Source organism: Anopheles cruzii, chromosome 2 (genome assembly GCF_943734635.1).
Source record: "Anopheles cruzii chromosome 2, idAnoCruzAS_RS32_06, whole genome shotgun sequence".
Lineage (NCBI taxonomy): Eukaryota > Metazoa > Arthropoda > Insecta > Diptera > Culicidae > Anopheles > Anopheles cruzii.
The window spans coordinates 54,746,084-54,758,279 of record NC_069144.1 but is presented as its reverse complement, the minus strand read 5'-3'; positions in this window follow the sequence as shown (position 1 = coordinate 54,758,279).

The window sequence follows — 12,196 nt, the reverse complement described above, 5'->3', positions numbered from 1 at the left end:
GCTGAATACTGTTGCTCCTCGTGCAATTATCACACGCTACGCGCCATTTCACTGGGCAGAAAACTTATTATCACCAACCGGCTAGTGGCCGGTCGTACGGAGTGTTTTATCTACGATAGAAATAAGGCCCAAAAAGTACGGGCGCCAGTTCAATTACTGGCGATATCGGTGGGGGTCGGCCTACGGTTGGAGGAAGTGACGACCAGAAGCACTTCCGTCAATTAATTAAAAGAAAACCGTCACCACCATCGCCCGGGACCGTCCACGGCGTGCGGCCCGACGAACGGCGGACACTCCAGGCGACAGCGTAGGAAGCCAAACTGACCACTCGCCGGTGGTGGTAGCCGATTGAGGGCAGCAGTCTGGGTGTGAGTTTCCCCTGTTTTGTTATTCATTACCAAGTTGCCGCTGTGACGGCACCATTACCGACCGGACGGTCGATTCAGGGTTCAATACTTCAGGATGATAAGTCTTATCGATTGGTGTAGGCTCGCCAGGAAAAGAGTACCCTTAGAAAAAACAGAACCTTCATTAGTATCCTTCGAACAGCCCCCGGGTGGAATCGCAAACCGTTCGTGCTGGGGTGCCGTGAACGCTTCCGCCTGGAGAGTGCACCGCACGGCACTAGGTGAAGGTGATCAAAGGGAACAAAATGGACACGAACCCCGGAGCCGGCGTGTGCGCTAAGGCAAAGGCAAAATAATAAATCAGGCTCGAAAAACAAAAAAAACGGTTTGAAGGAGTTTTTAATTAAACTGTATCGGCATACGATGGGATGGATGGATGCGACTTGCCTTCCGGAGGGCCGGACAGGCGAGGTATTAAATTTAGATCCCGGGTCCGGACATCCTTCGTTCGGAGCCGGTTTCGGGTAGTTGTGCGAAACCGTAGGAATTTATTTCCCACCGGCCCCATCAGGGGTGGACCCCATGGCACGTTGTGTCGGTTGTCGAACATCCGACGGTCGTAACGGATTGTTTGCAGTGGCGCTTGCTGTCCGAGCTACCGTCTATTGGCACAGGACGATGAAGTGGTTAACGGACAGTGTGGTCTACACCGGCCGATGAATAGCCGCTCAGCTACGCTCTTGGTACTTAAGGGTCCGCATGTCGATGCCCACACTGGTTATGCTGTGCGTACCGGGGTCCTTCATTAACGGATACCGGGTCCACGGTGGGGAGGAGAACGCGGGCAAATCAAACTCCAAGTTGAGAGTGGAGCTTATAAAGCATGTAAGTGGCTTCTGTTAATCACACCGGGCTTTCATCCGGTAAACCAGTAATTGTGTGCTTAAAGAAGGTTTAAAGGACACTCCTGAGACCTTTGATGAAACATGCCAACCCTTCGCTGGTGTGAAGGTATATGAAGGTATGTCATCTACCAAGTGTTTCGCGCTCCAAGACTTTTTATACCCAAAAGGACTTCTCCGAGGACTGCCAGATGCAAACGATCCGCTTTAGGTGAGGATTATTTTCGCATTATGCTTATTTCCAAAGTTATGTAAACATGTCGAAGGAATTCGAGCGTCGGAAAAGGAGTTGGGAATGAAACGCCCGAGGTGGCTCGGAATGGTGCTGGTGTCTTCACATCATCGCATTGCCTTACGATTCCTGAGCAGAGTAATTTATTAATTTTATAATTAATATTTCATTTGGTGGTTTATCTTTCATTTATCCTTTTCGAAAGTTTCCAACAATTACGAAGCAGTAGTGATGGAACTTGGTTTACCGTTTTGGTTTGCAATGAAATAAAAAACCACCAGAAATCGTATTCCAACATCTGGGTGGAAAAGGTATCTTATAACAGTTCCGGTTGGCATTGGGACGAGCGCCCCATTTGGAACCATGCAGAAGCCGCGATTGGTGTACACATGTCCGTTAAACCAACCCGGTTGGCTGCCGGTTTCCGCGTCAATTTCTTTGTCGTAGGTAACTCCCAACGTAAGTAAACGGCGAGATGTTTACTTTTGAAGCATATTCTTCCCGACTCCACGCTCGTGCCATTCAGCGGCGTGAAACGCGATCCCTGCACCCGTAAAGCATCTTTTTTGACGTACAGAGATTATCTTCTCCATCGCGGACGAGGGCTGCCACAACCTGCCACGGAGGTCGTAGTCGCAGAGAGTCAGAAAGTACCGACGCACGGCTATTAATAAATACACTTGCACGGCATCGTTTACCGTGAGCGAGAGAGAGAGAGAGAGAGAGAGGCACTGGATGCAGCCGACATCATTAAGATATTACCCGAACGTCGTCTCGTGCCGTGCGTTGCTGCTCTGCGCCACAACTGCAAATGAGTCATAAAATCTAGATTACAGGCCATTATTGCAACACTTGGAGGGAACGTGCATCGCGGCGGGAAATTAAAACTAAAAGTATTTTAAGACCCCCGACACGCCACTGGTGGTCCCGTTGTTATGCGAAGCTAAGAGACCCCGCACTGTGGGTTCCGCCGCAGGCGAAATAGTGTTTCGAGTAGCAGAGTTCATTACTTTTCAAGAAAAATGCCTCCTCAAGGACTCTTAGGATTTGTCATTCCACATCCGAACGCCCGTTTCCGCTTCGGATGAAATATTTCATACACTTCCTTGGCACGGATCGCGGACGCTGTCCACGGGCGGATCCACGTGCGAAGGACGTGCGGGGCCGAGCAAATTGAAAAGCAATCGCAGGAAGTAGCCACAGTCAAGTGGCCGGAATGGGTTGCAAAGCGTGTCGGTGCCGCACGATGATGGCATCTTGCTGTGGCTGAGTGTGCAGAAGAGTAATGCCGGCTAAGAGGTATCTTCCTGTGGCACACAATTTAAAAGCAATTTCCGTTCCGAGAACCGGGCCAAATATGGCACGATTCGGCGTTTCGCTAATGCCAGTTGAAGGTCGAAGAAATTCTGGACAGAAAATTTCCGTCACCGGCGATGAACGATTGCAGTCACTTTTCAACGCTTTGCTCAACCCACCCAAGTAACGAGCCAAGCTTTTAATAGGAAAAACAACTTTATCCATTCGCGAAACCGGCCGGAGGGCCTATTAGATGGGCCGGAAGGCCGCTTATCGCACTCTGCGCTCTCGGGCGCCCGAACGTCAAGACGGCACTCGAAATCCGTTAATCCGAGCCCCGGAGGTCAGAACTTTGAAGCCGTTGGGCAAACAGAACCCGCGGCTCTGGTTCGCAAACTCCAGCTGTCATCAGAACGGGCAGATGGGCGAACTTTTCGGCCAACCCAACCCCACCGGCACCGGACACTACAAAGGGGGACCATAAACTCGTAAACAGAATTGGATTCCATTTCAAACACAATAAACTCGTAATCTTCCGATGGCCACGTTTCGGGAGAAATTCTCCCTGGCCGCCAGGCAGGCAGGTGGTCATTTTTTTGTTTTTCCTTGCGTTCGTTGCGTTCTTTATGGTTCTGTTGTTCCGGGCCACCCGCTCTGCCGGCCGTACATCATCCCTGTGCAAACCCTGGACCTGGAATGGCGGTCGAAAAACCCATGGTTCAACAAAAGCGAAAGTAATCTTTCCATGCGCCCGTGGCCCGAGGCGTCGAGTGGTGGCCAACGGTTGCGTTTTATGGACGGCGGTTTGGTGGTGTTTGAAAATTATTTTTATTTTCCCATTCTGAAGTGCCCCGCAGCGCAGAGTGTGCGAAAAAGTGAGAAGCTCCCATAATTCAACTCGCAATCGCCAAACGGACAACACCAACAAGGATGCGATCTCGGATCACCGAAAATGACGGCACACACGGACAAGAAAATCCTGCACCCAATCGCTTGGCAGTGCAATTGACCCAGTCCAACGGCCCGCAGTAACGTTCCGCTATGCACAGGCGTGATCAGTAATAAGAGCAACGGTAAAAACATGAAACCGTTTGACAATCTGATCCTCCGGCGTGCCCCGTAGCTCGCCGCGCAAAAAAGGGCGCTCGCCGTCGGGATCAATTTTATTACGGTAATAAAAATGTGTTTTCACACATTTAGCGCGTGGTTGCGTGGCCGTCGGGGTCTGCTACTGACCGGCAGCGTACAGCGATGTGATCCGGTGCCGATGGTCGATGATGCGTTGAAAATTGGATTCCTGCCCAGAAAAGGGGCCGCCGGGTGGATTCGTGGCGTTTTTTGACCACGCAGCATAAATCCATCCATTGGCGGACGCTGCAAAATGCATTACTCGAGGTCGCGCACCCGGCAACAAATGGCTACTGGGGTTCGTTTGAAACGGCAAAAGGGACAAGTATAATGCAATTAAAATATTACGCCCAGAGTGCTTTGATCAATGGTGCATTAGGGTTTTCGGCTTCATTATGTTTGAATGGGTGGCATTCGGGCGGCTCTTTGATTTAAACACATTTTGAAGAGCCGCAATCATTTCGAATGGTGATAAATAGGTAGAACTGCCTTTGCGAAATCTCATTATTTTACATTTATTATTTATCATACTCTTTGACTTTCATTGAATGATAAACCCGTTTGTGAAGTGAATTCCATGTTTACGTACAGTGGACCAAAACCAACCAAGGTGTTGCTGATGTAGAGGACTATTTGCAAATAAAAATGAGTTGTTGGGTCGGTAAGTGACAATGGATATATCAAACAACTGTTACGATTATTGGCCCATATGTTAGCTGTTGTATTTTTGGGTTGTGCATTTCATATTCAAGGCAAATGGGTATCATGCTTCAGAACGATTCCTATTTATCTTCAACCAACGTACCAAACATTACCGGATCCGGTGGACACCCCTCGAACGGAAGAACTTTTCCATACAGCAACAACTGGTGTACTGGCGGTCATTGAACAACTTAACGGCACCATTAGGGGGCCGCTTCGAATACTGTCAATAGAATAAATTTTACATTTAACCCACTTTCCGAGCGACAGTGCCAGGCCCTGGCCAGGCGAGAAGTACCGGAAGGCCATTTGAGCGATGCGAAGAAAAATGTGTGTGTGTGCATCTGTCAGAGCGCCTGCCGAGGTGGGGAAAGCATGGCACCGGGATGGGGTCGCGTGGGTCGGAAAAACATGCACCAGTATTTACCCATTCGATATCTTGATGTGAATCGACCGATCCACCGGATAGCGGATTTGAGCGGAGCCGGGCAGGAATGTCCGTTTCTGTATCGAATAGTGAATGTGCACCATCACCGTCAACGTTGCATCGTTGTCCTTTGCGAGGATGAAGGCAATTCGTTCCACTTTAAGTAAGTGGCCTCGCAGCCGGCGGAGCTTGGTGTGACTGTCGATGCCCGAAGACAGTGGTGGGGTTCCGTGACAGATTCGTTCACCAGCTTTGCGCTCGTTATTCAGTTTACTAGAGTGGCAGCCCGGTCACTGTGCGACTGCAATCCGCACATCATCGTCGCCGTGGACCCCGTTACGTTGGGCCTGGGAGCAAACAGTTGGGTCTGCGATTTTGCTGTTGTGAGAATTTATTCGTGCGCTAAATTGTGTCACTAAACCATTTCCGTCTCGTTGCAATTGTGGCGCACTGGACGGAACCGGGTGGTGGGCAATTTTCCACCCCCATGGAGCATCAGGTCCGTGGGTTTTTGTCGAGGGAATAACAGAGAAAGCAGGCAGACGGGAAAGAAACAAGTGCTGTGAAGAGGTGGTTGAAGAAAATGAAACGGCGGAACAACTTTATACGTCATGCGGACCAGTGGGCCAGGAATGGGAAGGGTCTTTAAAAAGAGACCGAGCAGCAGAAAAAAAGCGTTGCTTTGAAGAAAAGTTTTTCTATTGTCGATTAGGGACACCGGCTGGTGGCAGTAGCGACGGGCGGCGGAAAGACGAGTGTATCATAGCAAAGATGATAAGTTTTATTGGCCGAGCTAATTGAGTGGAAAGTTTTTGTTGTCGTGCCGGACTCGCTCGAACACTGGTGGCGCTGGTCGCCGTTCGAAACAGATGCCAACACGGAACGACCGGGTCCGTGCGGAGTGTAACGATACAGCCGGTCCCGTTCTGCGCAATAAGACTGCGGGTCGGACTATTGTGATGAGTCACAGATGGCACGTTCCGGGAGCTAATGGGTTATGAATTTGAAACTGCATAGCGCATTCGCTATGCTTGCTCCTTGGCGCCCGTCCGGGTTGAGTACTGAACGAACGAGGCAACGATACATTTCACGCGAACGGCAAAATAATCCCCAAGGTCAAGGGCTTGGCCAGACAATTGCGTGTCTGTGCGTTCATTTAAGAGTCACTGCGACAGCGACCAGGCGCCTCCATGAGAGGGACACAATTTCACTGATGGAGGTGCCTGGTGTTTCATGGAATCCGTTTGCTCTTTAGGACGTTAGAAGATGTTAATAACAAGTTCACAGTCATCCGTTGATCAAACGGGATAAACTTTTAACGTTTATGAGGAACAACGAAAATGCCCTTAATGGCCATCTGTGAATTTATCTGACATTTTTATCTCCAACACGCACGAGACAAAAAAGGAGAAAGTTTGGTAGGGCAGAGTAAGAGATAGAGACAAAAACCCGAGTCCAGGGGTACAATGCAATAGAACTGTCAGTTTTGAAAATTTATGAAGAGAAACGATGGACCGGGACAGTCGAAAGAAGCACTTCCTAAGACCCACTCGGACTGGCAGTGGCAAGGAAACTGTACTCACCGTGCCGGCAGCACTTGTAGTAATGGAGATGCGACTATCATCATAGGTTTGCCTCGTAAAGCTGTTTGAAGACGGTTCGCTGAAAGATGAGCGCTCGAGAGCGCGGCCAGCAGTCGGTAGGGCACACTTTCTCGGAACCGACCGAAGAGACAGGTTTATCTGTTTCATCCATGATGTTGTTTGCAAATCTTGTCACGCGTTTTATTGCCAAGTAACTCTCGTGCCTCGAGCGGTAACACGATGCGCATTGCGATGGCATTGCTCTCTATCTCTCGGGGGAGTATTCTCGAAGAATGGTAGAATCAAGCTGGTGGTTAGAATAATTACTTCTTTAACGAAGCCATTAATCAGTAGCACTGGGGTAGCCGTAGTCCGGTGGGTTACCTTTCTGGCACATTGTTGGAATTCGGAGATTGAACTATCTCGACTGATGCGATACTTCAGAGGAGCATCGAGGCTCGAATCGATACAGTAAGGGCCCCCGTGGCCCTTACTGTATCAACTGGCATCAATTTATTTGCGGTTATTAACTTAATCGGACCGAAAGGTTCAATATATCGCTCTCGAACCCAGGCCCCGGTCCTCCGGTTGCCGTTCATTGCGGATCAGTCCGGTACAGATTTATCACTTCCGCCAACGCCACACGGTGGCATTTGGCTGTTCCATAAAACTGAAAATCACGTGGTGACGTGGCGAGCGTTGCATCGCATAAATCGTTTAATTTTACGACGCCCCGGAAAGTTTTATGGTCCCAGCGTACGCACGTGTGTCACATTCGATCCTAAATGCTGTTTGATTCGACTTTAAGCCCCACTCGGGGCCGGTCTCCGCCACCCGAAAGCCCTCTCGCTCGAAAGTGGATCAACCGCAAGGGCACGGCAAAAAGAACTGGCCCATCTGGGTGCTCTCCGTCGAACGCACTGATGCACGGTACCGGGTTTTGTCGATAACGGTTTTGGGCTTCGATCGGTTGCCGTCGAAGGCCAAGTGTCACGGACTGGAGCCTCGGTCTCCCGGGGACACAGCTTTCAGTGAGTCAGCGCTTTCTGTCATGTTTTGCATGACGAAGCATCGACTCGAGAGACTCGAAGTCCCTCGAGGTGGCCGAGATAGTGTCGACCGTCGCTTCGTCGAGCCGGGTATCAAGATTGACGGCGGCCCACCATCCTTTCGGGTAGCCCGGTGACAGCCTGGATTCGATTGGCACGTAGGAGGTGACTCTTTCTTGGTCGCTGGAGGCGAACCTTCTGGCTTGATTAGATATGCAGTGGCTCTTCTCCACCCGACACCTGATTGCTGATCATTATGAACACCTTCGTGACGATGGGTGGCATTCGGAGAAACCGGACAAAGATGTTTCACCTGTCGCCGATCGAGTCTTTTTGGAAGGCGCGAACCCAGCGGTCGATGTTTGCTGTCCCGATTTGAAGGCAGAGTTCGGTGGCGCGCACCACACGACACAGGGATCGAATAATTGAAATCGGCTGCTGCGTAAGCTTTTACTCACATTACGAAGGCGCTCTGGCACCAAACCCCATGGAGGCAACCGACCGAAGCGCCGAGCCAGATTGGGCTGGATCGAAAAAGGGCGGCATGATGAGACATCAAATATTCATCGCAAATACACTGCTTTTCCTAATGATAGAATCACCCGTTTTTTCAGACTGAGGCTAAGATAAAACGCTGAACCGATTTTTCGGAGATGAAGAATCGATTTATTTAGCAAAAGAAATAATATCCATTGTTTGGTTTTGCGGAAAAAAAATTATTTTGACTTGAGGAGCCAAAAAACGATAAAACGGCTGTTTCAAAACGAAAGACTCGCTTGTAAAAGTCGGTCCTAGTCCAGTCCTACTAACACTAGTTGAATTGTCAAGTAACTGAGTTTATTAATCTCAGTAGTCTCGCATATTTCCTGTAGTTTATTGGCCATTTTGATCAAAAATGGGTCGTGGAACTCAATTAGGAGAAGGCGAAAAGGGAAAATTGAAGCGTACCGTAGTGTTGGGAAGTCAAATCATGAAATAGCCTCATTACTGAAACGATCTCCAAAGGTTATCAATAATTACTTGAAAGATCCATCGAAATATGGGACTCGGAAGTCATCTGGCCAATCTGGCCGGCCAAAATTACTTAACCCTCGCGATGAACAAAGAGTAGTTAAAGCTGCGTCTAACACTACGAAAAGTTGTCGGCGTATTAAGAATGAATTCCACATGAATGTTAGCTATGCTACAATCTGGAGAACTCTTAGTTCCTCTGTAAGCATTGCCAGAGAATCAATGAGAAAAATTCCAGCAATGAAGACCCACCACAAAGCAGCAAGATTGCAATTTGCGAACGAGCATATGTCATGGAAAGACGAATGGAATTATGTAAGCTATCGATACATTGAGTTTTCCAATATTTGAGTTTTTTTTAAATTTCAGGTCGTTTGGAGTGACGAAAAGAAATTCAATCTCGATGGGCCTGATGGTTTTTGCCACTACTGGCAAGATTTGAGACGGGAACCTCGTTTTTTTAGAAGACGAAATTATGGCGGAGGTTCCATCATGGTATGGCGTGCGTTTAGCAGCCAAGCTAAATGTGATTTAGCAATAGTTCCTTCACGAATGAACAGTGAAGGTTATATAGCCATTCTGGAGAGTAATTTGAAGCCATACCTGCATCGTTTCAACCACCACCCGCTAATTTTCCAGCAGGATAATGCACCTGTCCATGCAAGTAGAGCCACAAAAGCTTACTTGGAACATTTGGGAGTCAATTTAATGACCTGGCCGGCTGTTTCTCCAGACCTCAACCCTATTGAGAATGTTTGGGGAATTCTAATCCGAGAGATCTATGCGGATGGCAAGCAGTACGAAAAGAAAGTGGCGATTAGAAATGCTTGGCGTTCCCTGTCGATGAACGTGCTAAAGAACCTATCCGAAAGTATGCCAAAAAGGATATTTCAAGTAATAAATCGTAGTGGAGAGGCCACTGATTATTAAAACATCATAATTGTTATTCATTTTTACTGGGTGGCCCTATTTTCTTGAATAATACATAATGAGTCTATCGTTTTGAAACAGCCGTTTTATCGTTTTTTGGCTCCTCAAGTCAAAATAATTTTTTTTTCGCAAAACCAAACAATGGATATTATTTCTTTTGCTAAATAAATCGATTCTTCATCTCCGAAAAATCGGTTCAGCGTTTTATCTTAGCCTCAGTCTGAAAAAACGGGTGATTCTATCATTAGGAAAAGCAGTGTATTAAAACAGCACTCCAGCGGCCGTGAAGCCGTTGGATGAAGTGGACCGGATGTTGGCAGCTGGGGCCGATGCTGGCAGCATATTTAGGATTTTCTTGTTCCATGCATGGCGTCCCACAGTCACCGTTGGCGACGCCGGCTAGCAGCATTGGACCCGCACAATGGAGTGTGTGATTGTAGTGAATTGTGCTTTCTCTTTGTGTTTTTTGTGCTTCATAAGCACGCATGTGTGTGTGCGTGCGTTGTGTGCGTTTGGTTTCCCGGGGGCTTTCAATCTTACATGCGGCAGGCCGAGTCACCGCGCCACGTAACCGATGCCTTACTGCGATGAGATTTGTGAGAACGACATTCTCATGGGTAGCTGAGATTGGAAGAAAATTATGAATCTTGATGTCGTAGCCAATGCTGAGATGTTGACAGTTTGCAATTTGTCAAGATTGCTGCGTGTGGCTCGACGGGCTCGGAGGTTGCTGCCGAGACGGAGTCGGAATATAAACAAGCACGCCAAATTTGCACGTAAGTGAGATCTCGAAACCGTAACAAGTTTCGTGATTGAACAGAGTCAACAGAGGCGCTGGCAAGTGTGCCCTTGAATATAAATTAATCGTGACCGGTGTCGATGAGGCGAGCACGAATTGTGTACGTTGGTTCGATTTGTTCCGAAACTCATCATCCGGTCTTCCGATCAAAGTTGGGCGCCCGGCTAGCGAAACGGGTTTTGCTTTGGAATGGAAAACCAAATCGATTTCCGTTTAAAATGCTGAATCTGAAGCGTTTCCAGCGGACAGGGAGTCCTTGTTTCGCGATGAAAGAGAGCTCCAAAAGACACCCACTGGCAGCCGTAGGCGTGCAAGGGTATCCATTATTAATCGAAGAAAGCATTGTGACAATACGGTGGTCACCCGGCTATCGATTTTCCGTTTCAAATGCCACCAACCGGGTGATGGTCACCGCCGACCCGGAAAATCCCCGGGAAACCATTTCCTTTCCACCAAACAGCGGACTAATCTTTAACGTTTTTGGGGCTCGAATGTAGTGCCCTCGTGTTGCCCGACAGTCGCTAGGGAAAATAGCTGAGAAGGTCAAACATGAAGATAATTTTTATAGTGTCATTAAAATAGTTTTCTGTTGGTGCTTTGTTTGCCCGACAGTCGTGGGGGCCGCCGCTCGTGACCTGCTGCTCCGTCTCATAGCCCCATAAAGACAAAGGTAAGCCAGCGGTGGCCTTTTCACATTTATTTACGTTTAATTCGTTTTTTCTTCTGCTCTTCGGCTCACACCGAAATTATGATGTCCATGCTGCGGTCGGTGTTCTCCCCCGTTTGCCGCTACATAACTCATTCTCCGGAGTTTGTTTGCGTTCGCGGTGCGCTCTTTGTTTTGGGGACCACCGACAGCTTGAGGAGGGGCATAAAACAGTGAGCAATCGGCATTTATAAGGTTGCATAAATGAAACGGTACCAGCGAACCGGGGAACCAACCGATAAGAGCGCTTCGGCCCGGTTAGGGACTGCGCTTTACATAATGTGACAGCAATGTCAGGCAGCTTGCCGTCTGCGGTGGTAACGGCTAAAGTAGCAAACACACTGTCACCCGACTTCGTGCAACCCTCTGGAGGGATCGGGTTCCAGGACACTGGAACAGGACCGACCCAAAAACACAAACACACACACACACACAGAAAACATATTGTAGTTCAAGAGGGCAGGCTCTGTTTTATCAATTAGTCACGCACAGTCGCGTTGGGGCGCGTTTAAAGCGAAGCAGCCAACGAGAAGGTAATAAAATGGCCACTGAACTAATCGATAAAAGTAATTCTTACCAACCGAATACCGGGTTTTTCCTTCTGAAATCGAACGTCGGTGGCGCACGACGCAGGACTAATGCGCGGGCTGAAGGATCGGAATTTAAGCAGGGTTCGGATTATAAATTGGTCCACTGATTGGCTTCTGATGGCCGATAGCGTTGCATTTTAGACGGTGTTAGAAATCGATCGTTAATGATACTTTGCTACTGGGCACTTTAGTGGCGGAGACATTAACGGCAGCCACGTATGGCCAGTCAGTTTGTCTGTAACAAAGTATTGGACTGGTATCGTAATAATGTCAAGTAATGCTGGAAAAACAAATTTGCCTCGGCCCATAACAAGTGTAATCAACAATTTAAATCCCATCATAATCAAGGCTCTGTGTCACGTGGATCGGATTGAAGCAAAAAAGGACGGGAGCTCTTCATCATTCCGTCGTAACGATGCACACAACACATTTTACGGCAGCACTGAGCCGGGCCGAATTTTCAAACCTTCCCCAAAACAGTGCGCCCCTTGAGT